This window comes from Amblyomma maculatum, chromosome 1 (assembly GCF_055883805.1).
Source record: "Amblyomma maculatum isolate TAMU_Amacu chromosome 1, ASM5588380v1, whole genome shotgun sequence".
Lineage (NCBI taxonomy): Eukaryota > Metazoa > Arthropoda > Arachnida > Ixodida > Ixodidae > Amblyomma > Amblyomma maculatum.
In genome coordinates, this window is record NC_139344.1 from 148,395,400 (window position 1) to 148,422,683 (window position 27,284).

Consider the following 27,284-nt stretch of genomic DNA (forward strand, 5'->3'; position numbering starts at 1 on the left):
TGATGTTTTCGGAGGGCAATCTGACCCCCCGGAATGGCTGCCAGTCTTGGACAAGCTCATGTCACCTAATCCATTCTATCACAAGAAACCTGTCAGAAAGTGACTTGTGTTTTTAACTCCATGCGACTTGGATCGATCTTTGTAGTTGCCAAATCGGTAATAAAGTAAAAAAAAGTGGTCTAGTGGCTAGGATACCTGGCTCTCTCAGGAGGCCCGGGTTCGATTCCCGGCGTCGGAAAGATGGCGGTCTCATGGTGTAATGGTTAGCACTCTGTACTCTGAATCCAGCGATCCGAGTTCAAATCTCGGTGAGACCTGCGCCTCTTTTTTTTTTTTTTTTTTTCTGGCTATGTTACGCATCTGAATTCTTTTGTGCTCTCGCTTGCAATCCTGTGCCATTTTCCGGCGTGGTGGATTCTGCTTCCGGCCACGCCAGTGAACGGACGCAGGATGCAGGGCTCCTCAGGAGCGGCTTCAGCGGCCATGTCAGGCCGCGGTAACAGGACTGCGGAACAGGACAATACTTACCAGGTTGTTTTGCCTGCACTGCCAACAGGTCGGTTTGTTTTGAATACCGTTTTTTTGCATGCCGATATCAGGGCCCGCCCGTACCTGGTGGAAGATTTCCGGGATGCTTTGGCGCAACACTCGCTAATCCCCGACGTTATCGCAATGGGGGCGTATCGGATGAGCCACATCTGGGCCGTCACTCTCAAAGATACTGAAGCGGTGAACAAGATTGTAAGTGTAGGTGAGCTGTGTGTAAAAAACGGTCGCTGCTTGGTGATTGACCCGGCGAACCAGGACGTGTGACTCAAACTTCACTGGCTGCTACACAACGTGCCAGACGAGGATGTTCGTGCTGCATTTGCGCCGTACGGAAAGGTGTCGGAGGTTTCCCGAGAGCGCTGGCGGGTTAAAGGTATGCTAGAAAAGGGCTCTACAACTAGACTCGTCACTCTGAAGCTGAAAGCCTGGCATGAAGCTCGACGATCTGCCGCATCAGTTGAATGTTAGCGGCGAGCTGGCGGTAGTGATCGTGCCAGGCAGACCCCCGTTGTGCCTACGCTGCCGGAGTACGGGTCACATCCGCAAAGAGTGCCGGGTTCCTCGCTGCGGAACCTGTCGACGGTTCGGGCATGAAGACAGCCAGTGTGCACGAACCTACGCCAGCATTGCCGGGCCTGGGACCAGCGAAGACTCGTCGGAGTTAATTATGGACGAGGCGGATGCCGAGGAGGCTGCTGACATTAAAAGTCAGTCAACGAAACAGGACGCGCCTTCCATGACGGTTTTAAAGAAGAAAAAGGTGACGGTCCTCAGTCAAGAGAATGAAGCTCGAGCCTTGCAATTTTCATCACAGGACCATGAAGGCGCGTCAAAGAAAGCTTCAGAAGTTGTAAACGATTTTTCTGACGCTCAGGAGCAGCTCAGTACTGAGCCTTCCTGTACTGATGCCATGGAGGTTGGGCCGGAGACAGCAGCCTTAATTGCCGCGAAACGTCCGCACGAGGAGAGCGTCGAGGAGACTCAGCTGCCAGGCGGTGTTTGTGGTGAGCCGCCGCCGAAAACTGCGGGCATCCGAAGAGCAACTTTGCGACCGAAGCCGAACTTCTCGGCCGACACGCGGCAGGTGGGGAAACCGCCTCCGTAGTTTTGTGGTGTCCTGAACGATTTGTGGGTCGGCTGCCTACCGACCAGCGTCAGGAACATTCTGCAATCAAGAGGGGCGTGTGGAAAAAAAAAATGAAAGACTGTGCTTGGACTTCGTTTGAAAGCAGCCCGATGTTTTGCTGGGAGGACATTACATGCACACATACGCCGCTGTTCTTCAGAAGCGGAGGCCACGCAACCATGAAGGTTGGCACCATGCGGGTACGGGCGTCTCTTTCTAATACATGACTCTTAATCTTAATTCGCCGTTACATGTAGCTACTTTGAATGTCAGAGGGCTGGGAGCGAGAAGGCGACAATGCGAGCTCAGTCGCCTCCTTTTGGGTAATGATATAGATATAGCAGCTGTACAAGTGTCAAAGATTGAGAGCCAAGAAAGCACTGAACGTATGGTGGCTTCTTTTCAAGCAAACTTTCATGTGTGTGTATGCCATTCTGTTGGTGTATCGGGTGGATGCCTTTTATTTATACGTAACACGCTGAGAGTAAGCGTAGAGTCCGCTTTTGCCTGTCCAAGCAGTCGGCTTTTGGTTACCGATTTTACCTACTCTAATTTATGCTGGCGTGTTTTGTGTGTGTATGCTCCCAATTCAGGATGTGAGCGTGAATTGTTATTTGAGTCTATTGAGGTGTGGTTCAAGGTCGACAAAATCTTGCTTGTACTTGGTGACTACAACTGTGTGTGCGCAGCTGTGGACCGAGCGGCGAAGTGTAAACCTCGAAGAGACAGAAGCTCCGAGCTGTTGAATGCACTTGTGCATGAGTATGGCCTTGAGGATGTTGGCAGTGTGTTCTCCACTGGAAACCTGCCAGAGTTCACGCACTTTCAGCGAGATAGCCATGCTAGATTGGACAGGGTGTATGCCTCGGTAGATCTTGTTTGCCTATGTACTGCATATGGGGTCAAACCATGTCTTTCAGCGATCATTGTCTCGTGAGTGCAGTGTTTGGTAGGAAAGGAAAGATATCGCGCTTTAACTGGCACCTATGGAAACTGAATGCCAAGCTTCTTGCCGATTAAGAGTTCCTTACGGAAGTTAAGACCGAGTTTGAAAATCGTCTTGCTATGCGACCAGTAAGTTTTGCAGAGGAATGGTACAGCTTCAAAGAGTGGGTCAAATTGAAATCCATAGAAAAGTGCAGTAAGGTGCGGCATAAAGAGAAAGAAAAAGAAAAATAACTGAATGAACAACTCCAGTTTTTTTTTAGCATGGAAAATTCTGTGCCGGGGCATTTCGCCAGTAAAATACGAGAGATAAAAAGTGAGTTGGCCCCGCATGGGGCACCTGTTAAAGCAGGTGTTTGTGTGTTTTGTGCGACACCACGGACCCCGAGCACCCACGCTTAGCCGTGCGTGGCATCGTCGTGTCTGGGGAAAAGGGGATCCTGGTGGCCGATGCCGAGTGTTTGGACCTTTAAGGCCCCTCGGCGGAGGCAACACACCACTTTGGCCCACGCTTCCCATAGACGGCACCTCCGGGCTGACCCACCCGGGGGAAATCGGCAGTCGCCTTTTCCTGTTCTCCCCTCCATCTTTCACTTTCCTATTTCCTTTCTTAGAACTGTCCTGTCCTCTCTTACCTTCTTCATTTCTTCCTACTTCCAGGCGGCGAGGGTTAACCTTGTGTGGCTAGCTACCCTGAGTTACGCCATATTGGGTTATAGTTACGGTGTACAGCTGGCGTGGGCAGGAATTGACAATTTCTGTCCCGTCCCCTCGTTGGGCTCCATGGTGGGTGGCTGGCACTGCAGCCGAACAATATACTTTTTTATGGCGTCTAAACTCCTTAACCCCGATCGTCCTCCTTCTAAAAGGGGGCGCACCGAGACCACCATGTTCTTCTCAAAGAACATAAACAACTTTCCTCGTTTCCACGTGGTCCACAGTGACCACGAGGAAATCACTGCACGACTTGTGTCCCCATTTGTTGTTTCCCGAACGTTGACTGAGGCCATTGGCCAGGGCTATAAGATAAAGAAACTTGGAAACGGTGACCTGCTACTAGAATTAATATACAACCATCAGTATCAGAAGCTAAGTGCAGTCGAATTATTTGGAGAAATACCGGTACAGATTAGCCCGCACCGATCACTAAACACTGCCCGAGGAGTCATCTCTGATGATGACCTTAGGTACGTGAGTGAACAAGAACTTCTTGAAGGCCTGAAGGAACAAAATGTAACAGATGTTTACCGGATAAAAATCAGACGAGATAACAAAGAGATAGAAACAAAGCCCATTGTACTCACCTTTGCTGCAAGCACTCTCCCAGAATCTGTCGAAGTAGGCTACACAAAGATAAAACTGAGGCCCTACATCCCTAACCCACGCCGTTGCTTCAAATGTCAGAAATATGGCCATGGCTCTCAGAGTTGCCGTGGCCAACTCACATGTGCAAAGTGTGCCTCGCACGAACACTCTACAGACAACTGCGAAGAACAGCCGCTTCTTTGCTCAAACTGTGAAGGTAACCACCCAGCTTATTCACGCTCATGCCCATGCTGGAAAAAAGAAAAAGAAATAATTACACTGAAAGTCACCGAAAACATATCTTACGGAGAGGCACGAAAGCGGCTTTCTCTTCCTCAAAAGCCGCACTACTCCGTTGTGACGCAGCAGGGCGCGGCATCACAGCGGTCGTCGGCACCTGCCCAGGAAGCACACAGTTCTTCCAGGGCAGCGCCACCTGCGCCAACGGTGGAGTCAGCTAGCGCTACTCCACCACCACCCGCAAAGCTGGCTGCGCGGACCCACAGGTCAGCCAGCCCAAAGGCCTCGACCCATGAGTCGAGGCCTAAAACTGACAATCCTGTGCTTTCTGCACAGTCGTCCACCGCATCTGAAGATGCGATGGACACAACTTCTTCACCCCAGCTGCCTAGGCGGCAAAGCTCACTGGAGCGAAAAAGAAGGGGAAAAATCCCAATAACAGGTCCCAAGGACCTACAAACCTAAGTTTAAACTTGTCCCCTAAATAACTTTTAATTATGGCGCTCCTCATTTATTGGAACTGTCGAGGACTCTTTAAAAATTTAGATGATATATATGAAATTCTTGCGGACTATCAACCAAACATACTTTGTCTGCAAGAAACCCATTTAAAACCAGCAGACTCAAATTTCCTTAAGCAATATAATATATTCAGGAACGACAGGCAAGGCAGCTCTCACTCCTCTGGTGGCGTTGCCATTGTAACACAAAAATCAATCCCCTCTCGAAACATCTCACTCAACACAGACTTAGTTGCAGTGGCAATCAGAAGCTTAGTTTATGGTAAAATAACAACGGTATGTTCCCTGTATATTGCTCCAACTTATAAGCTAAGTAGCGAAAGTTTTGAAAAATTGATTGATCAACTTCCGGAACCTTGGTTGCTGGTCGGAGACTTTAATGCTCACCACCCATTATGGGGATGTACAAGAACGGACTCCCGAGGTGTTCTAATCGAAAAATTCTTATTGTCCTCGGGATCATGCTTACTAAACACGAAACAGCCAACTTACTACAATATAGCACATAACTCTTACACATCCATAGATCTAGCCATTGGCTCCTCGATGTTCCTGGCAGCTACTGAGTGGACTGTCATTAACAACCTATACGGAAGTGACCATTTTCCGATCTTAATAAAATATACTGGGAACGGAAATGAAAATGTGTCGAATCCCAGAAAATTCAAAGAAAATGCAGCCAACTGGAAGATGTTCAGGGAACACTCATCACTGCCTTGTTCATCCATTAGTGGTCTAGATGTAGATGAAACTCAGCGCTTGATAACACTGCACATTATAGAAGCTGCAGAAAAATGCATCCCACAAACGTCAAGTAAGCCACGAAACAAACGAAGACCCTGGTGGAATGCAGAATGTAAGACTGCTCGTGAAGCTCAGAACAAGGCATGGTCGAACTTGCGACGACACCCCACTGCCGAAAACCTAATAGCCTTTAAGCGAGCAAAGGCAAATGGCAGGCGTGTTCGACGCATCTCCAAGCGAGAAAGCTGGGCCTCGTTCCTTTCGTCTGTGAACTCTTATACTGACGCACACAAAGTCTACAACAGAATAAGAGCACTCAAATGATATAACACTCTCACACCTCTTGTCAGCACTAGTGGCGACACACTAGAACATCAAGCAGACACACTAGGGAAACACTTTGAATACATATTTATCTCGGCACACTATACAGATTCCTTTCTGCGGCACAAGGTGACCGAAGAGAGTAAACCTATACATGATAAGAGACCATGCACAGGAGGGTACAATAGCCCGTTCACACTACAGGAGCTGAAGAGTGCACTAGACACATGTAAGAACACAGCAGCTGGTGCTGACAGGATCACATATGCAATGCTCAGGCACCTCCATGTGGACACCCTCGAAACCCTACTCTGCCTGTATAATAAAATATGGGCCACAGGACGCTTTCCTCAAGCATGGAAGGAAGCAATCATTGTCCCGATATTAAAATCTGGCAAAGAACCCACACTTGCAGCGAGCTATCGGCCCATCGCCCTAACCAGTTGCTTATGCAAGCTTTTCGAAAAAGTGGTAAACCGTCGTCTTGTTCACTTCCTAGAATACAATGGCCTTCTTGACACAAACCAAGCTGGTTTTAGGGCTGGGCGATCAACAGACGATCAGCTCATTGCATTTGAGTCCTATGCAAGGGATGCTTTTGTACACAAACAGCACTGTCTATCTGTCTTTTTCGATCTTGAAAAAGCATATGATACCACATGGCGCTATGGTATTATCCGCGACCTCTTCTCTCTCGGTATCACAGGGAACATGTTGAACACGTTAAAAAGCTACTTGTCTGAACGAACCTTCAAAGTTCGTGTTGGCAATACATACTCGAAGCTGTTTATACAGGAAAATGGTGTCCCTCAAGGTGGTGTCCTCAGCTGCACGCTTTTTATTGTCAAAATGAACTCGCTAAAGGGCGTGCTGCCAAGAACCATCTCTTATTCTTTATATGCCGATGACGTCCAGATAAGTTTCAAATCTTGCAACCTGGCCATCTGTGAACGCCAGATTCAACTAGGCGTCAACAAACTGTCTAGATGGGCTAACGACAATGGGTTTAAGTTTAACTCTGCAAAGACCGTCTGCGTGCTTTTCACTAAGCAGCGTGGCATTAGACCTGAGCCCAACATTACACTGAGTGGTCAGAGCCTTGCAGTTCAAAAAGAACATAAATTTCTCGGTGTAGTTTTTGATGAAAAGCTTTCCTTCATATCACACATAAAACAGCTGAGATTAAAATGTCTGAAGGCAATGAACCTGCTAAAAATTCTGTCCCACCAGTCCTGGGGCACAGATCGTGACTGCCTCTTGAGCCTTCTGAATAGCGTAGTTTTGTCTCGTATTGACTATGGCTCAATGGTTTACGGGTCAGCATCACCTTCTGCCCTAAAAATGCTCGATCCAGTGCACCACTTTGGCCTTCGCCTTGCCACAGGTGCTTTCCGAACTAGCCCAATTGCTAGCCTCTATGTTGAGGCTAACCGATGGTCATTACAGCGAAGAAGACAATTTACTGCTGTAAGATATGCTACCAAAATATTGTCTCAACTGGACCATCCTTGTCGCCGGCTCCTGCTTGACACAGCTAACACAGAACTTTTCACAAGAAAACCGTCACTAACACCACCATACCCAATAAGACTAGCCACTCATATTGAATATCTGGATATCCCGGTTGGCAGCCTCCATACAACTTCCATAAAAGATTTCATCGCTCTGTGGGAAATGCACGCTGTTAATTGCGACCTAACATTCCTTCAAGTCGGAAAACATGCCCTTCCTATAGCCATACAACAGCACTTCATGTCTCTGCAGGCAAAATACATTTGTAATGAGTATTACACTGATGCTTCAAAGTCGACTCAAGTCTCATGTGCCGCACATGGACCACAATTTTCACTAACAAAAACACTGAACAGACATACAAGTATATTTACTGCAGAATCCCACGGTATCCTGTTAGCTGTGAGACACATTATAGAAAACAAAATACAGTCATCGGTCATCTACACAGACTCCCTTAGTGTTTTAACCTCCCTAACTTCTTGGAAATGGCACAATAAGAACCCAGTCCTGAATACTCTATTTAACAACCTTATCACTGCCCATAAATTACAACTTAAAATTACACTTTGCTGGGTGCCAGGCCACCGTAGCATACCGGGTAACGAGGCGGCTGACAGGCTTGCTGTGTCAGCTGCCTGTCGAAATACTACAGAGATCGACAAAATAATATACCAGGACCTCAAGCCACACATTAAAAACAAAATTCGACAACAGTGGCAAGAGGAATGGGACACAGCGACTGAAAATAAACTACACACTATAAAACCTATCATAGGCAGGTACACTACAGACAAAAGAGAAAGATTCAAAGAAGTAGCCTTGTGCAGGCTGAGAATAGGTCATACACATACTACACACTCATACCTTTTAACGAACTCTCCTGCACCACACTGCTCGAGATGTGGTGATCGACTCACTGTCATTCATGTTTTAATCATATGTGCACAACTGGAACCAGAAAGAAGACGTCATTTTCCCTCCTTGTTCACTCATCAAATACCTGCACACCCATCCACTTTTATTGGCGACAACCCAATGTTTCCTTTAAAACAGGTGCTTAAATTTTTATTACAAGTAGGCTTTTTACATGAAATTTCTTATCGACGTGGGTCTCAGCCCGCTCCTCCTTGAAAGGACGGATGAGATCTTTTAATACATCTACTTATACATTGCGCATCCATTATATATCGCAAATGAATTTTAGGCCCTATACACCATTGTTTTTAGCGATATTACAGAGCGAATACATTTTCAGACCCTATACACCACTGTTTTTTATCCCTTCATGAAAAATCAACTATTCCATTATATCAACTTGAGTACACCCTTAACCTTGAGTTTGGCGCTCTTTGGCCTGAGTCGCCCTTGCGCCATTAAAATCCATCATCATCATCAAAAGTGAGTTGGAAACAATCGACAGTGAAAGATACACAGCGGCTGTTATACGTGCAAGGGCTGCAAAACTTTGGGCTGGAGAAGTACCGACAAAACGAGCGCTAGCAGACGAGAAAAGATACGCCTGCCAGAAAGAAATAAGGAGTATAAGGTATGCCGGCCATATCACTGAAGATGCTAAAGATATTCAGCGTGCGGTAGCAGAGCACTTCGAAGAACTGCTTAGCGCTAAGTTTCTGACTGTAGGCGGCTTTCAAACAGATTTTCTAAGACTGATGCCTGCACTGGATGACGAAAGTAAAGCGCGCCTAGAAACACCGATAACGTTGGAGGAGATAGAATCTGCAATAGATGACCTGACACCTGGGAAAGCACCTGGGCCGGATGGTCTAAGCGCTGCCTTCTTTAAAACCTTTCAGCAGTATGCGGCTCAGTTTATGCTCGATGTAATCACTGAAGCTTATGAACGTAATACTGTTCCATTGTCTTTCGCTACATCGCACATTGTGCTAATACCCAAGACAGATGACTTAGAGAAACGACTGTTGGTGGGGTCATATCGACCGATTAGCCTCACCAATGTTGACTACAAGGTGTATATGAAGGTTTTAGCAAAAAGACTGCAAAGCGTAATAAAAAAACTGGTTGGGTCTCATCAAACGTGCGGCATCAAGGGTCGATCCATTGCCACGAATATACATGTCGCAAGAACCGTACTAGAATGTGTTGATGCACTCGGTGGTCAGACAGCCATGATGCAGTTAGATTTGACGAAAGCCTTTGATCGTGTTTCTCACGAAGTTCTTTTTTCCATTTTGGAGCATTCTAACCTTGGAAAAGTCATAGTGGAGGGTGTTAAAATGGCTTACGTGAACTGCACGACCCGTATTATAGTGAATGGTGAACTGACTGACAGCATCGCAGTACGTTCATCGGTAACGCAGGGCTGCCCGCTCTCACCCCTGCTTTTTGCACTGTATTTAGAGCCACTTTGCTTGGCTATCATTGATAGCGATCGCATTTTAGGGTTCAAGCTGCAATCAGCACACGTGAAAATGCTAGCATATGCTGATGACACGCAGTGTTTTGTGCAACTAGAAAGAGCATCTGTGAAGTTACGGGTGTCGTCCAAACATTTTGTGATCAAACCGGATGTAAGATCAATTGGGAGAAAAGCTCTGGGTTTTGGCACGGTGATTGGGACGTGACACCTGATTTCTTCTGTAAGCTGCGATGGTCTGCTCTCCCAACGCGATATCTAGGCGTGCCTTTAGATTGTTATCGAGATCCCAACGTGCACTGGATGGAAGAAACATCCAGAGCGAAAGAAAAAGCGGATGCGTGGCAAGGAAGGCAACTCTCAATGTTTTCGGGCGCTTCTATTTGCAATGTTTTTCTTATTTCGAGGCTGTGGTACCTCATGAATGTGTTGTGTGTCTCACGAACCTCAATCCAGAAAATGCACCGCGTTTTTGCTGTTTTTATTTGGGCATCCACATGGAAAAAAACCGCCCGGACGAATTTGTTTATTTCTGTTAAAAGGGGCGGGCTTGGCCTTGCCCATTTGTTCTTGCGTCAAGTGGTTTCGCGATTTATATTCCTGCGTGATCAAAAAGATACCTTCCTGAGAACTGTGATGCAAGTGCGATTGCAGAGGCTGCTCCCTGAATGGATTGTGTCATGTGAAAGCATGCCTGGTACTGTGACTGGCTACCTGCGCGAGGTGGTTTTTTCGTGCAAGTTGCTGGAAGTGCGGTTTTCTTTTGATTACCTTTTCAATGTTCCCAGAAAAAAACTGTATAAAGATCACATTGACGTGATGCTGCCGGTGCCTTTTTACCGGGCATTACACTGTGGAGGCCCAGGGCAGGACGTTTTGAAAAGAGTTAAGATGATGCCCGTGAGGCCATCTGCTAAACCGTTCCTTTTCAAACTCAACTCTAATACGCTCCCTGTTAAAACCTGGCTGAATGAAAAAGGTATCTTCGTCCCATGGACAACAAATTGCCTGTTGTGCAAAAAACCGGAGACAATTGAACACGTCTTCTTACAGTGTTGGGATGCTGTCTTTCTATGGGACGTCCTCCAAAGGACAATTAAAAAGGAACTTCCCCTAACTCCGTACGGTATCAGATTCCTTCCAGTGCAGAACGATGATGCACCGTATGATTTAATTATGCTTCTTGGCCTCCATAGTTTGTGGAAAACACGAATGCAGGTGCGTCACGCAGATATAAATACACGATCTGCGCGTGAAAACTTCATTGAAAGTGCGGTATATATACGCGAATCTTTCAGGATGCAGCAGGATCCACCACAATGGCAATGTCTATTTGATGAGTTGGTGAACCTGAAAAGATTTTAGCCGCGTACGCGTTAGCTCAAGTGTAGTTGACGTGTTTTATCATGTGTATTTTGTTTTGTGTTTCACGGCAATAAAGAAAAAAAAAAGCGTGGTCTAGTGGCTAGGATACCTGGCTCTCACCCAGGAGGCCCGGGTTCGATTCCCGGCGTCGGAAAAATGGCGGCCTCATGGTGTAATGGTTAGCACTCTGGACTTTGAATCCAGCGATCCGATTTCCAATCTCCGTGAGACCTGCGCCTCTTTAGTTTTTTGTTACGCGTCTGCATTCATTTGTGCTTTCGCTTGCGTTGTTCTGCCACGTTCCGGCGTGGTGTAGTGGCTAGGATACCTGGCTCTCACCCAGGAGGCACGTGTTCGATTCCCGGCGTCGGAAAAATGGCGGTCTCATGGTGTAATGGTTAGCACTCTGGACTTTGAATCCAGCGATCCGATTTCCAATCTCCGTGAGACCTGCGCCTCTTTTGTTTTTTGTTACGCGTCTGCATTCCTTCGTGCTTTCGCTTGCGTTGTTCTGCCACGTTCCGGCGTGGTCTAGTGGGGATTCTGCTTCCGGCCACGCCAGTGAACGGACGCAGGATGCAGGGCTCCTCAGGAGCGGCTTCAGCGGCCATGTCAGGCCGCGGTAACAGGACTGCTGAAAAGGACAACACTTACCAGGTCGTTTTGCCTGCACTTCCAACAGGTCGGTTTGTTTTGAATACCGTTTTTTTGCACGCCGATATCAGGGCCCGCCCGTACCGGGTGGAAGATTTCCGGGATGCTTTAGCACAACACTCGCTAATCCCCGATGTTATCGCTATGGGGGCGTATCGGATGAGCCACGTCTGGGCCGTCACTCTCAAGGATACTGAAGCCGTCAACAAGATTGTCAGTGTAGGTGAGCTGTCTGTGAAAAACGGTCGCTGCTTGGTGATTGACCCGGCGAACCAGGACGTGCGACTCAAGCTTCACTGGCTACTTCACAACGTGCCAGATGAAGATGTTCGTGCTGCATTTGCGCCGTACGGAAAGGTGTCAGACGTTTCCCGGGAGCGCTGGCGTGTTAAAGGTATGCTGGAAAAGGGCTCTACAACTAGACTCGTCACGCTGAAGCTGAAAGCTGGCATGAAGCTCGACGACCTGCCGCATCAGCTCAATGTTAGCGGTGAGCTCGCGCTCGTCATTGTGCCAGGCAGACCCCCGTTGTGCCTACGCTGCCGGAGTACGGGTCACATCCGCAAAGAGTGCCGGGTTCCTCGCTGCGGAACCTGCCGACGGTTCGGGCATGAAGACAACCAGTGTGCACGAACCTACGCTAGCATTGCCGGACCTGGGACCAGCGAAGACTCGTCCGAGTTAATTATGGACGAGGCGGATGCGGAGGAGGCTGCTGACATTAGAGGTCAGTCAACGAAACAGGACGCGCCTTCCATGACGGTTTTAACAAAGGATAAGGTGACGGTCTCAAATGAAAAGAATGAACCTCGGCATGTCTTGAACGTTCCATCCCAGGACCATGAAAGCGAGTCAAAGGAAGGGTCAGGAGACTTAACCAAATTTTCTGACGCTGAGGATCATCTCAGTACTGAGCCTTCCTGTACTGATGCCATGGAGGTTGGGCCGGAGACAGCAGCCTTAATTGCCGCGAAACGTCCGCATGAGGAAAGCGTCGAGGAGACTCAGCTGCCAGGCGGTGTTTGTGGTGAGCCGCCGCCGAAAACTTCTGGCATCCGAAGAGCCACGTTAAGACCGAAGCCGAACTTCTCGGCTGACACGCGGCAGGCGGGGAAACCGCCTCCGTAGTTTTTGTGGAGACCTGAACGATTTGTGGGTCGGCTGCCTACCGACCAGCGTCACGAACCTTCTACAACCAAGTGGTGCGTGTGTTAGCAAAAATGAAACAATGGGCTTGGACTTCGTTTGAATGCATCCCGACATTCTGCTGGCAGGACATTACATGCATGCATACGCCGCTGTTTGTCAGAAGCGGAGGCCACGCAACCATGAAGGTAGGCACCATGCCGGTACTGGCGTCTCTCTCTAGTACATGACTCTCAAGCTTAATTCGCCGTTACACGTAGCTACTTTGAATGTTAGAGGACTGGGAGCGAGAAGGCGACAATGCCAGCTCAGTCGCCTCCTTGTGGATAATGATATAGATATAGCAGCTGTGCAAGAGTCAAAGATTGAGAGCCAAGAAAGCACTGACCGTATGGTGGCTTCTTTTCAAACAAACTTTTATGTGTGTGTATGCCATTCTGTTGGTGTATCGGGTGGATGCCTTTTATTTATACGTAACACGCTGGGAGTAAGCGTAGAGTCCGTTTTTGCCTGTCCAAGTGGTCGGCTTTTGGTTACCGATTTTACCTACTCTAATTTATGCTGGCTTGTTGTGTGTGTGTATGCTCCCAATTCAGGATGTGAGCGTGAATTGTTTTTTGAGTCTATTGAGGTGTGGCTGAAGACTGACAAAATCTTGCTTGTACTTGGTGACTACAACTGTGTGTGCGCAGCTGTGGACCGAGCGGCCAAGTGTAAACCTCGAAGAGACAGAAGCTCCGAGCTGTTGAATGCACTTGTGCATGAGTATAGCCTTGAGGATGTTGGTAGTGTGTTCTCCACTGGAAACCAGCCAGAGTTCACGCACTTTCAGCGAGATAGCCATGCCAGATTGGACAGGGTGTATGCCTCGGTAGATCTTGTTTCCCTATGTACTGCATATGAGGTCAAACCTGTGTCTTTCAGCGATCATTGTCTCGTGAGTGCAGTGTTTGGTCGCAAAGGAAAGAAATCGCGCTTTAACTGGTACCTATGGAAACTGAATGCCAAACTTCTTGCCGATGAAGAGTTCCTTACTGAAGTTAAGACAGAGTTTGAAAATCGTCTTGCTATGCGACCAGTAAGTTTTGCAGCGGAATGGGACAGCTTCAAAGAGTGGGTCAAATTGAAAGCAATAGAAAAGAGTAGTAAGCTGCGATACAAAGAGAAAGAAAAAGAAAAAGAACTGAATGAACAACTTGCTCTTTTTTTGAGCATGGAAAGTACTGTGCCAGGGCATTTCGCCAGTAAAATACGAGAGCTTAAAAGTGAGCTGGAAACAATCGACAGCGAAAGATACACAGCGGCTGTCATACGTGCAAGGGCTGAAAAACTTTGGGCTGGAGAAGTGCCGACAAAACGAGCCCTAGCAGACGAGAAAAGATACGCCTGCCAGAAAGAAATTAGGAGTATAAGGTATGGCGGCCATATTACAGAAGATGCTAAAGATATTCAGCATGCGGTAGCAGAGCACTTCGAAGAACTGCTTAGCGCTAAGCTTGAGACTGTAGGCGGCTTTCAAACAGACTTTCTAAGACTGATGCCTGCACTGGATGACGAAAGTAAAGCGCGCCTAGAAACACCGATAACGTTACAGGAGATAGAATCTGCAATAGATGACCTGTCACCTGGGAAAGCCCCTGGACCCGATGGTCTAAGCGCTGTCTTCTTTAAAACGTTTCAGCACTATGCGGCTCAGTTTATATTCGATGTAATCACTGAAGCTTACGAACGTAATGCTGTTCCATTGTCTTTCTCTACATCGCACATTGTTCTAATACCCAAGACAGAGGATCCGGAGAAACGACTGTTGGTGGGGTCATATCGACCGATAAGCCTCACCAATGTTGACTACAAGGTGTACATGAAGGTTTTAGCAAAAAGACTGCAAAGCGTAATAAATGAATTGGTTGGGTCTCATCAAACGTGTGGCATCAAGGGTCGATCGATTGCCACGAATATACATGTCGCAAGAACCGTACTAGAATGTGTTGATGCACTCGGGGGTCAGATAGCCATGATGCAATTTGACTTGGCGAAAGCCTTTGATCGTGTTTCTCACGAAATTCTTTTTTCCATTTTAGAGCATTCTAACCTTGGTGAAGTCATAGTGGAGGGTGTTAAAATGGCTTATGCGAACTGCACGACCCGTATTATAGTGAATGGTGAACTGACTGATAGCATTGCAGTACGGTCATCAGTAAGGCAGGGCTGCCCGCTCTCACCCCTACTTTTTGCACTGTATTTAGAGCCACTTTGCTTGGCTATCATTGATAGCGATCGCATTTTAGGATTCAAGCTGCAATCAGCACACGTGAAAATGCTAGCATACGCTGATGACATTGCAGTCTTTTGTGCAACCAGAAAGAGCATCTGTGAAGTCACGGGTGTCGTTCAAACATTTTGTGATCAAACCGGATGTAAGATCAATTGGGAGAAAAGCTCTGGGTTTTGGCACGGTGATTGGGACGTGACACCTGATTTCTTCTGTAAGCTGCGATGGTCTGCTCTCCCAACGCGATATCTAGGCGTGCCTTTAGATTGTTATCGAGATCCCAACGTGCACTGGATGGAAGAAACATCCAGAGCGAAAGAAAAAGCGGATGCGTGGCAAGGAAGGCAACTCTCAATGTTTTCGCGCGCTTCAATTTGCAATGTTTTTCTTATTTCGAGGCTGTGGTACCTCATGAATGTGTTGTGTGTCTCACGAACCTCAATTCAGAAAATGCACCGCGTTTTTGCTGTTTTTATTTGGGCATCCACGTGGGAAAAAACCGCCCGGACGAATTTGTTTATTTCTGTTAAAAGGGGCGGGCTTGGCCTTGTCCATTTGTTTTTGCGTCAAGTGGTTTCGCGATTTATATTCCTGCGTGATCAAAAAGATATCTTTCTAAGAACTGTGATGCAAGTGCGATTGCAGAGGTTGCTCCCTGAATGGATAGTGTCATGTGAAAGCATGCCTGGTACTGTGACTGGCTACCTGCGCGAGGTTGTTTTTTCGTGCAAGTTGCTGGAAGTGCGGTTTTCTTTTGATTACCTTTTCAATGTTCCCAAAAAAAAACTGTATAAAGATCTCATTGACGTGATGCTGCCGGTGCCTTTTTACCGGGCATTACACTGTGGAGGCCCAGGGCAGGACGTTTTGAAAAGAGTCAAGAAGATGCCCTTGAGGCCATCTTCTAAAACGTTCCTTTTCAAACTTCACTCTAATACGCTCCCTGTTAAAACCTGGCTGAATGAAAAAGGTATCTTCGTCCCATGGACAACGAATTGCCTGTTGTGCCAGAAACCGGAGACAATTGAACACGTCTTCTTACAGTGTTGGGACGCTGTTTTTCTATGGGACGTCCTCCAAAGGACAATTAAAAAGGAACTTCCCCTAACTCCGTACGGTATCAGATTCCTACCAGTGCAGAACGATGATGCACCTTATGATTTAATTATGCTTCTTGGCCTCCATAGTTTGTGGAAAACACGAATGCAGGTGCGTCACGCAGATATAAATACACGATCTGCGCGTGAAAACTTCATTGAAAGTGCGGTGTATATACGCGAATCTTTCAGGATGCAGCAGGATCCACCACAATGGCAATGTCTATTTGATGAGTTGGTGAACCTGAAAAGATTTTAGCCGCGTACGCGTTAGCTCAAGTGTAGTTGACGTGTTTTATCATGTGTATTTTGTTTTGTGTTTCACGGCAATAAAGAAAAAAAAATAAAAGCGTGGTCTAGTGGCTAGGATACCTGGCTCTCACCCAGGAGGCCCGGGTTCGATTCCCGGCGTCGGAAAAATGGCGGCCTCATGGTGTAATGGTTAGCTCTCTGGACTTTGAATCCAGCGATCCGATTTCCAATCTCCGTGAGACCTGCGCCTCTTTTGTTTTTTGTTACGCGTCTGCATTCCTTTGTGCTTTCGCTTGCGTTGTTCTGCCACGTTCCGGCGTGGTCTAGTGGCTAGGATACCTGGCTCTCACCCAGGAGGCCCGGGTTCGATTCCCGGCGTCGGAAAAATGGCGGCCTCATGGTGTAATGGTTAGCTCTCTGGACTTTGAATCCAGCGATCCGATTTCCAATCTCCGTGAGACCTGCGCCTCTTTTGTTTTTTGTTACGCGTCTGCATTCCTTCGTGCTTTCGCTTGCGTTGTTCTGCCACGTTCCGGCGTGGTCTAGTGGCTAGGATACCTGGCTCTCACCCAGGAGGCCCGGGTTCGATTCCCGGCGTCGGAAAAATGGCGGCCTCATGGTGTAATGGTTAGCTCTCTGGACTTTGAATCCAGCGATCCGATTTCCAATCTCCGTGAGACCTGCGCCTCTTTTGTTTTTTGTTACGCGTCTGCATTCCTTCGTGCTTTCGCTTGCGTTGTTCTGCCACGTTCCGGCGTGGTCTAGTGGCTAGGATACCTGGCTCTCACCCAGGAGGCCCGGGTTCGATTCCCGGCGTCGGAAAAATGGCGGCCTCATGGTGTAATGGTTAGCTCTCTGGACTTTGAATCCAGCGATCCGATTTCCAATCTCCGTGAGACCTGCGCCTCTTTTGTTTTTTGTTACGCGTCTGCATTCCTTCGTGCTTTCGCTTGCGTTGTTCTGCCACGTTCCGGCGTGGTCTAGTGGCTAGGATACCTGGCTCTCACCCAGGAGGCCCGGGTTCGATTCCCGGCGTCGGAAAAATGGCGGCCTCATGGTGTAATGGTTAGCTCTCTGGACTTTGAATCCAGCGATCCGATTTCCAATCTCCGTGAGACCTGCGCCTCTTTTGTTTTTTGTTACGCGTCTGCATTCCTTTGTGCTTTCGCTTGCGTTGTTCTGCCACGTTCCGGCGTGGTCTAGTGGCTAGGATACCTGGCTCTCACCCAGGAGGCCCGGGTTCGATTCCCGGCGTCGGAAAAATGGCGGCCTCATGGTGTAATGGTTAGCTCTCTGGACTTTGAATCCAGCGATCCGATTTCCAATCTCCGTGAGACCTGCGCCTCTTTTGTTTTTTGTTACGCGTCTGCATTCCTTCGTGCTTTCGCTTGCGTTGTTCTGCCACGTTCCGGCGTGGTCTAGTGGCTAGGATACCTGGCTCTCACCCAGGAGGCCCGGGTTCGATTCCCGGCGTCGGAGAAATGGCGGCCTCATGGTGTAATGGTTAGCTCTCTGGACTTTGAATCCAGCGATCCGTTTTCCAATCTCCGTGAGACCTGCGCCTCTTTTGTTTTTTGTTACGCGTCTGCATTCCTTTGTGCTTTCGCTTGCGTTGTTCTGCCACGTTCCGGCGTGGTCTAGTGGCTAGGAGGATTCTGCTTCCGGCCACGCCAGTGAACGGACGCAGGATGCAGGGCTCCTCAGGAGCGGCTTCAGCGGCCATGTCAGGCCGCGGTAACAGGACTGCTGAAAAGGACAACACTTACCAGGTCGTTTTGCCTGCACTTCCAACAGGTCGGTTTGTTTTGAATACCGTTTTTTTGCACGCCGATATCAGGGCCCGCCCGTACCGGGTGGAAGATTTCCGGGATGCTTTAGCACAACACTCGCTAATCCCCGATGTTATCGCTATGGGGGCGTATCGGATGAGCCACGTCTGGGCCGTCACTCTCAAGGATACTGAAGCCGTCAACAAGATTGTCAGTGTAGGTGAGCTGTCTGTGAAAAACGGTCTCTGCTTGGTGATTGACCCGGCGAACCAGGACGTGCGACTCAAGCTTCACTGGCTACTTCACAACGTGCCAGATGAAGATGTTCGTGCTGCATTTGCGCCGTACGGAAAGGTGTCAGACGTTTCCCGGGAGCGCGTGCGTGTTAAAGGTATGCTGGAAAAGGGCTCTACAACTAGACTCGTCACGCTGAAGCTGAAAGCTGGCATGAAGCTCGACGACCTGCCGCATCAGCTCAATGTTAGCGGTGAGCTCGCGCTCGTCATTGTGCCAGGCAGACCCCCGTTGTGCCTACGCTGCCGGAGTACGGGTCACATCCGCAAAGAGTGCCGGGTTCCTCGCTGCGGAACCTGCCGACGGTTCGGGCATGAAGACAACCAGTGTGCACGAACCTACGCTAGCATTGCCGGACCTGGGACCAGCGAAGACTCGTCCGAGTTAATTATGGACGAGGCGGATGCGGAGGAGGCTGCTGACATTAGAGGTCAGTCAACGAAACAGGACGCGCCTTCCATGACGGTTTTAACAAAGGGTAAGGTGATGGTCTCAAATGAAAAGAATGAACCTCGGCATGTCTTGAACGTTCCATCCCAGGACCATGAAAGCGAGTCAAAGGAAGGGTCAGAAGACTTAACCAAATTTTCTGACGCTGAGGATCATCTCAGTACTGAGCCTTCCTGTACTGATGCCATGGAGGTTGGGCCGGAGACAGCAGCCTTAATTGCCGCGAAACGTCCGCATGAGGAAAGCGTCGAGGAGACTCAGCTGCCAGGCGGTGTTTGTGGTGAGCCGCCGCCGAAAACTTCTGGCATCCGAAGAGCCACGTTAAGACCGAAGCCGAACTTCTCGGCTGACACGCGGCAGGCGGGGAAACCGCCTCCGTAGTTTTTGTGGAGACCTGAACGATTTGTGGGTCGGCTGCCTACCGACCAGCGTCACGAACCTTCTACAACCAAGTGGTGCGTGTGTTAGCAAAAATGAAACAATGGGCTTGGACTTCGTTTGAATGCATCCCGACATTCTGCTGGCAGGACATTACATGCATGCATACGCCGCTGTTTGTCAGAAGCGGAGGCCACGCAACCATGAAGGTAGGCACCATGCCGGTACTGGCGTCTCTCTCTAGTACATGACTCTCAAGCTTAATTCGCCGTTACACGTAGCTACTTTGAATGTTAGAGGACTGGGAGCGAGAAGGCGACAATGCCAGCTCAGTCGCCTCCTTGTGGATAATGATATAGATATAGCAGCTGTGCAAGAGTCAAAGATTGAGAGCCAAGAAAGCACTGACCGTATGGTGGCTTCTTTTCAAACAAACTTTTATGTGTGTGTATGCCATTCTGTTGGTGTATCGGGTGGGTGCCTTTTATTTATACGTAACACGCTGGGAGTAAGCGTAGAGTCCGTTTTTGCCTGTCCAAGTGGTCGGCTTTTGGTTACCGATTTTACCTACTCTAATTTATGCTGGCGTGTTGTGTGTGTGTATGCTCCCAATTCAGGGCGTGAGCGTGAATTGTTTTTTCAGTCTATTGAGTTGTGGTTGAAGGTCGACAAAATCTTGCTTGTACTTGGTGACTACAACTGTGTGTGCGCAGCTGTGGACCGAGCGGCCAAGTGTAAACCTCGAAGAGACAGGAGCTCCGAGCTGTTGAATGCACTTGTACATGAGTATAGCCTTGAGGATGTTGGTAGTGTGTTCTCCACTGGAAACCAGCCAGAGTTCACGCACTTTCAGCGAGATAGCCATGCCAGATTGGACAGGGTGTATGCCTCGGTAGATCTTGTTTCCCTATGTACTGCATATGATGTCAAACCTGTGTCTTTCAGCGATCATTGTCTCGTGAGTGCAGTGTTTGGTCGCAAAGGAAAGAAATCGCGATTTAACTGGTACCTATGGAAACTGAATGCCAAACTTCTTGCCGATGAAGAGTTCGTTACTGAAGTTAAGACAGAGTTTGAAAATCGTCTTGCTGTGCGACCAGTAAGTTTTGCAGCGGAATGGGACAGCTTCAAAGAGTGGGTCAAATTGAAAGCAATAGAAAAGAGTAGTAAGCTGCGATACAAAGAGAAAGAAAAAGAAAAAGAACTGAATGAACAACTTGCTCTTTTTTTGAGCATGGAAAGTACTGTGCCAGGGCATTTCGCCAGTAAAATACGAGAGCTTAAAAGTGAGCTGGAAACAATCGACAGCGAAAGATACACAGCGGCTGTCATACGTGCAAGGGCTGAAAAACTTTGGGCTGGAGAAGTGCCGACAAAACGAGCCCTAGCAGACGAGAAAAGATACGCCTGCCAGAAAGAAATTAGGAGTATAAGGTATGGCGGCCATATCACAGAAGATGCTAAAGATATTCAGCATGCGGTAGCAGAGCACTTCGAAGAACTGCTTAGCGCTAAGCTTGAGACTGTAGGCGGCTTTCAAACAGACTTTCTAAGACTGATGCCTGCACTGGATGACGAAAGTAAAGCGCGCCTAGAAACACCGATAACGTTGCAGGAGATAGAATCTGCAATAGATGACCTGACACCTGGGAAGGCCCCTGGGCCGGATGGTCTAAGCGCTGCCTTCTTTAAAACTTTTCAGCAGTATGCGGCTCAGTTTATGCTCGATGTAATCACTGAAGCTTATGAACGTAATACTGTTCCATTGTCTTTCGCTACATCGCACATTGTGCTAATACCCAAGACAGATGATCCGGAAAAACGACTGTTGGTGGGGTCATATCGACCGATTAGCCTCACCAATGTTGACTACAAGGTGTATATGAAGGTTTTAGCAAAAAGACTGCAAAGCGTAATAAAAAAACTGGTTGGATCTCATCAAACGTGCGGCATCAAGGGTCGATCCATTGCCACGAATATACATGTCGCAAGAACCGTACTAGATTGTGTTGATGCACTCGGTGGTCAGATAGCCATGATGCAGTTAGATTTGGCGAAAGCCTTTGACCGTGTTTCTCACGAAATTCTTTTTTCCATTTTGGAGCATTCTAACCTTGGAAAAGTCATAGTGGAGGGTGTTAAAATGGCTTACGCGAACTGCACGACCCGTATTATAGTGAATGGTGAACTGACTGACAGCATCGCAGTACGTTCATCGGTAAGGCAGGGCTGCCCACTCTCACCCCTGCTTTTTGCACTGTATTTAGAGCCACTTTGCTTGGCTATCATTGATAGCGGTCGCATTTTAGGGTTCAAGCTGCAATCAGCACACGTGAAAATGCTGGCATATGCTGATGACATAGCAGTGTTTTGTGCAACTAGAAAGAGCATCTGTGAAGTTACGGGTGTCGTCCAAACATTTTGTGATCAAACCGGATGTAAGATCAATTGGGAGAAAAGCTCTGGGTTTTGGCACGGTGATTGGGACGTGACACCTGATTTCTTCTGTAAGCTGCGATGGTCTGCTCTCCCAACGCGATATCTAGGCGTGCCTTTAGATTGTTATCGAGATGCCAACATGCACTGGATGGAAGAAACATCCAGAGCGAAAGAAAAAGCGGATGCGTGGCAAGGAAGGCAACTCTCAATGTTTTCGCGCGCTTCCATTTGCAATGTTTTTCTTATTTCAAGGCTGTGGTACCTCATGAATGTGTTGTGTGTCTCACGAACCTCAATTCAGAAAATGCACCGCGTTTTTGCTGTTTTTATTTGGGCATCCACATGGGAAAAAACCGCCCGGACGAACTTGTTTATTTCTGTTAAAAGGGGCGGGCTTGGCCTTGCTCATTTGTTCTTGCGACAAGTGGTTTCGCGATTTATATTCCTGCGTGATCAAAAAGATACCTTTCTAAGAACTGTGATGCAAGTGCGATTGCAGAGGCTGCTCCCTGAATGGATTGTGTCATGTGAAAGCATGCCTGGTACTGTGACTGGCTACCTGCGCGAAGTTGTTTTTTCGTGCAAGTTGCTGGAAGTGCGGTTTTCTTTTGATTACCTTTTCAATGTTCCCAGAAAAAAACTGTATAAAGATCTCATTGACGTGATGCTGCCGGTGCCTTTTTACAGGGAAATACACTGTGGAGGCCCAGGGCAGGATGTTTTGAAAAGAGTAAAGAAGATGCCCGTGAGGCCATCTGCTAAAACGTTCCTTTTCAAACTTGACTCTAATACGCTCCCTGTTAAAACCTGGCTGAATGAAAAAGGTATCTTCGTCCCATGGACAACAAATTGCCTGTTGTGCAAAAAACCGGAGACAATTGAACACGTCTTCTTACAGTGTTGGGATGCTGTTTTTCTGTGGGACGTCCTCCAAAGGACAATTAAAAAGGAACTTCCCCTAACTCCGTACGGAATCAGATTCCTACCAGTGCAGAACGATGATGCACCTTATGATTTAATTATGCTTCTTGGTCTCCATAGTTTGTGGAAAACACGAATGCAGGTGCGTCACGCAGATATAAATACACGATCTGCGCGTGAAAACTTCATTGAAAGTGCGGTGTATATACGCGAAACTTTCAGGATGCAGCAGGATCCACCACATTGGCAATGTCTATTTGATGAGTTGGTGAACCTGAAAAGATTTTAGCCGCGTACGCGTTAGCTCAAGTGTAGTTGACGTGTTTTATCATGTGTATTTTTGTTTTCTGTTTCACGGCAATAAAGAAAAAAAAAAAAAGTCTAGTGGCTAGGATACCTGGCTCTCACCCAGGAGGCACGTGTTCGATTCCCGGCGTCGGAAAAATGGCGGCCTCATGGTGTAATGGTTAGCACTCTGGACTTTGAATCCAGCGATCCGATTTCCAATCTCCGTGAGACCTGCGCCTCTTTTGTTTTTTGTTACGCGTCTGCATTCCTTTGTGCTTTCGCTTGCGTTGTTCTGTCACGTTCCGGCGTGGTCTAGTGGCTAGATTCTACTTCCGGCCACCGGCGTGTACGGACGCAGAATGATGAGCTCCGGCGGAGCGGCGATTGCGGCCCATGCTGGCCGCGGTAACAGGCTTGAGGAAAAAGACGACAAGGAATATCAGATTATTTTGCCGCATCTGCCCACCGGACGTGTTGTTTTCAACACAGTTTTTTTGCACGGTGACGTACGAGTGCGAACCTTCAGGGTTGAAGATTTCCGGGACGCCCTGGCCAAGATTGGTACGCTCCCAGACGTGGTGGCCTTGGGGGCTTACCAAATAAACCATGTCTGGGCGGTGACTTTGAACAGCACGGAAGCAACCAAGCGGCTGCTAGCATTCAAGGAGCTTCAAGTGAAAGGTCGACGGTGTATCGTCATTGACCCGGAGGACCAACAGGTGAAGCTACGGCTCCACTGGATGTTGCACGGCGTGGCGGATGAGGATATCCGAACAGCTTTTGCGGCGTTCGGTGAGGTGACGGAAGTGACCCGTGAGCGGTGGCGAGTCCAGGGAGTGCACGAAAAGGGCTCAACAACGAGAACCGTGCTTCTGAAGTTGAAGCCTGGGATGAAGATAGAAGATCTGCCTCACCAGATAAGAGTAGCAGGGGAGTTGGCCTTTGTTGTGGTGCCTGGGCGGCCCATGCAGTGCCTGCGCTGCCGCGGGACCGGTCATGTGCGCCGGGAATGTAAGATTCCGCGGTGTGCGACGTGTAAGCGGTTTGGCCACTCGGAGGAAGACTGCGTACGAACGTATGCAGTGGCTACTGCACCAACAGCGAGGGCGGACATGACGGAACACCGAATGGACGTCGCAGAGACGGAGGAGGCCGCAAAAGGGGTCGGAGAGGATGAGAGGATGGCAGCAACGACAGGCATGTTAGTGCCCCCGGGGGGTGGCGACGAGATGCTCGGTGGACCAGACAGGGAAGTGGCACTGCCAAGCAACGGACCGTCGGAGAAAGAAACGGTGAGCGATGCCGAGAGCTCAAAAATTGAACTTCCGGAGTCTGCGGGCAGACGGGGGACCCTCGAAGGGAGCAGCGGCCGAGCGGCCAACGTCCAGGGCCCTGCGAAGCGTGCCCACGACGGGAGCGCCAGTGAGACGAATGAGGCAGAGGCAGCTAGCAACGACGAGCCGCCGATAAAAACGCCAATAGGGAGGAGGGCGACCTTCAAACCAAGACCGAATGTCTCGACGGACAGGAGAGCTGCCGAAAAGCCGCCCCCGTCACAAGGTCTGCCAGTCCAACCTCATGGCTCTGGCGTCAACGAAAGCGTCTAGCGCCATGCTAGACGTGAAGGGTAAGCACCAAGCTCTTGGCCTCTTTTCACTCTAAGAAAATGGCTTATGTACTGTCACTAAAGGTTGCGACCCTTAACGTGAGAGGTCTAGCAGCAAAAAGGAAGCAGAGCCAGGTCCTGCGCCTTTTAAATGAAAATGACATCGATATACTTGGAGTTCAAGAGACAAAAGTCGAGGGTGAACAAGAGACCGAGAGCATGGTGCAACGTTTCACGTCGCGGTTTTACGCAGTTGTCAGCCATGCAGTCGGTACTTCTGCTGGATGCGTCCTGTTTGTGAAGAAGTTGCCGGGTCTTGTAGTGCAGTCGCATGCTTCTTTTCCGTCGGGTCGGGGTGTGGTCATCGATTTTAGTTTTTGCTCGGCTGAGTGGCGTGCTGTTTGTATATATGCACCTACGGTAGTTGATGAGAGGGCTGCTTTGTTTGATTTTGTTGAAGGGTATTTAAACACGGATAAGCAACTTGTCTTTCTGGGGGATTTCAATTGTGTACTGAGCTCCGGTGACAAAACTAGCCTTCGTACATTTAGGGATCGTAGCACAGAGGTGCTTTCGCGCTTGATTGACGAGTTTGCACTGGAAGACGTTGCAGAGTGTCTCACGAGCGAGCGACGGGTTCAGTATACGCATTTTCAGGGTGCTAGCCACGCCCGCCTTGACAGAATTTATGTGGCCGCAGAACTGGCTCCAAAATGCCAGGATTATTATGTTTTGGCGGTAACGTACTCAGATCACTGCATGGTTCAGTGTACAATTGGACCAAGAAAGGGAGGTAGCGGTTTTAATTGGGAATTGTGGAAGTTAAATAATAAACTGCTGAATGACGAGCAATTCACCAGACTAGTAGAAGAAGAAATTGGTAATATTTGTCAGGAGGACACCCACGAACTGGGTCAAGAATGGGAACTGTGTAAGCAACAAATTAAAATCAAAGCTATAGAAAAGGCCAGCTGCATACGATTTCAAGAAAAACAAAATGAAATGCATTTAAGATCTTTGCTAGATAAATTGTTAGCCCTGGAGTGTAACACGCCAGGGTTATACTTGGACGACGTTAGAAAAATAAAACAAAGACTTCAACTGAATGACGAAGACCGTTATCGCGGAGCACTGGTGCGTGCGAGAGCGGAAAAATTGGCCATGGATGAGACGCCGACAAAAAGATCGTTGGGAATAGAAAAAGCAAATGCAAGGCGAAATCACGTGGCAGAGGTAGATTGGGCAGGACGCACAGAAACCGATAACGAAGGAATCGCGAAAGCTTTCCGGGAGTATTATGAAGAGCTATTTTCGTCCCGAGAGGTTAATTTGGACCGTTTTAAAGAATCCTTTCTTGACGCGATGCCAAAAATTGATGACGAACAAAAAGAAAGACTGGAGCGGCCAATAAGCGAAAAGGAAGTGCAGCAGGCAATAGAAAATTTAAACCCTGGGAAATCACCCGGGCCTGAGTGCGGCTTTTTATAAAGCGTTCAAGCAACAGCTATCTCCTTTGTTGTGTGCCTTATTTAATGAAGCGTATGAGCTGAAGGCACTGCCTGCGTCTTTCGGATCGTCGCACACAGTACTTATTCCGAAAACTGACCAACCAGATAAGCTTAGGCAGTTGTCGTCTTACAGGCCCATTGCTCTGACAAACGTTGATTACAAGATTTATATGAAGGTGCTTGCTGGCAGACTACAAAAGGTTATATGCGAACTAGTGGGCCCTCACCAAACGTGCGGTATCAAAGGGCGATCCATCTTTCAGAACATTCACAAAGCGAGAAGTGTGCTCGAATGCTGCGATGCAACTCATGCGTGTGTTGCTTTACTGCAGTTGGACTTGGAGAAAGCTTTTGATTGTGTGGCGCATGCCATTCTGTTCAGTATATTAGACCATGTTAATGTCGGCTCTGTTATTCGAGAGGGAGTGGCCTTGGCGTACCGTAACTGCACTACGAGATTAATTGTCAATAAGTCACTGGGGGCCCCCATCAACGTACGACGTTCGGTGCGCCAAGGTTGCCCCCTCAGCCCTCTTTTGTTCGGCATTTATATTGAAACATTGTGTTTAAGCATCCTACAAAACAATGACATTGATGGTTTTCGACTGCAGGAGTCAGAAGTCAAATTGCTGGCTTACGCAGACGACGTTGCGGTTTTTTGTGTGAATAAGGAGAGTATAAAGAGGACAGTGGAGGTGGTAAAACATTTTAGCAAAGTCACAGGGAGTAAAGTTAACTGGGGTAAGTGCCTGGGATTTTGGCACGGAGACTGGCAGCTGACCCCCGACACTTTCGCTAATGTGTCGTGGGTTACAACGCCTGCAAAGTACTTGGGTGTGCCCTTGGAATTTTACAAGGAAAGCGAGCCTTACTGGCTAGAGCAGGTCAGAGAAACCCGTGAAAAAGCGGAGAAATGGAAAAGCGCTCAATTATCAATATTTGCAAGAGCCGCAGTTTGCAACCTGTTTTTAATTAGTAAGTTATGGTATGTAATGCAAGTGTTGCATTGCTCCCGTGTAAATGTGCAAAAATTGCATCGAGTTTTTGCGGTGTTTGTTTGGGCCTCGAGTTGGGAGAGGTGCAGTCGGACAAATTTGTTCCGGCAGGTGAAGCATGGAGGGCTTGGTCTGGGTCATTTGTTTGTGCGACAGATTGTCAACCGGTTTATGTTTTTTAGGGAT

At 48.3% G+C, this 27,284-nt stretch overlaps 7 non-coding genes across 7 annotated transcripts; all 7 read left to right on the forward strand.

Annotated features, from left to right (window-relative positions):
• The first annotated feature begins 245 nt into the window (after positions 1 to 245).
• On the forward strand, positions 246 to 317 carry TRNAQ-CUG (transfer RNA glutamine (anticodon CUG)). Its single transcript has one exon. It is a non-coding gene; the product is annotated as a tRNA-Gln (tRNA).
• Positions 318 to 16,762: 16,445 nt separating this feature from the next.
• On the forward strand, positions 16,763 to 16,834 carry TRNAE-CUC (transfer RNA glutamic acid (anticodon CUC)). Its single transcript has one exon. It is a non-coding gene; the product is annotated as a tRNA-Glu (tRNA).
• A 147-nt stretch (positions 16,835 to 16,981) lies between these two features.
• TRNAE-CUC (transfer RNA glutamic acid (anticodon CUC)) lies at positions 16,982 to 17,053 on the forward strand. Its single transcript has one exon. It is a non-coding gene; the product is annotated as a tRNA-Glu (tRNA).
• A 147-nt stretch (positions 17,054 to 17,200) lies between these two features.
• On the forward strand, positions 17,201 to 17,272 carry TRNAE-CUC (transfer RNA glutamic acid (anticodon CUC)). Its single transcript has one exon. It is a non-coding gene; the product is annotated as a tRNA-Glu (tRNA).
• A 147-nt stretch (positions 17,273 to 17,419) lies between these two features.
• Positions 17,420 to 17,491, forward strand: TRNAE-CUC (transfer RNA glutamic acid (anticodon CUC)). Its single transcript has one exon. It is a non-coding gene; the product is annotated as a tRNA-Glu (tRNA).
• A 147-nt stretch (positions 17,492 to 17,638) lies between these two features.
• TRNAE-CUC (transfer RNA glutamic acid (anticodon CUC)) lies at positions 17,639 to 17,710 on the forward strand. The gene has a single exon. It is a non-coding gene; the product is annotated as a tRNA-Glu (tRNA).
• Positions 17,711 to 17,857: 147 nt separating this feature from the next.
• On the forward strand, positions 17,858 to 17,929 carry TRNAE-CUC (transfer RNA glutamic acid (anticodon CUC)). The gene has a single exon. It is a non-coding gene; the product is annotated as a tRNA-Glu (tRNA).
• The last annotated feature ends 9,355 nt before the right edge of the window (positions 17,930 to 27,284 follow it).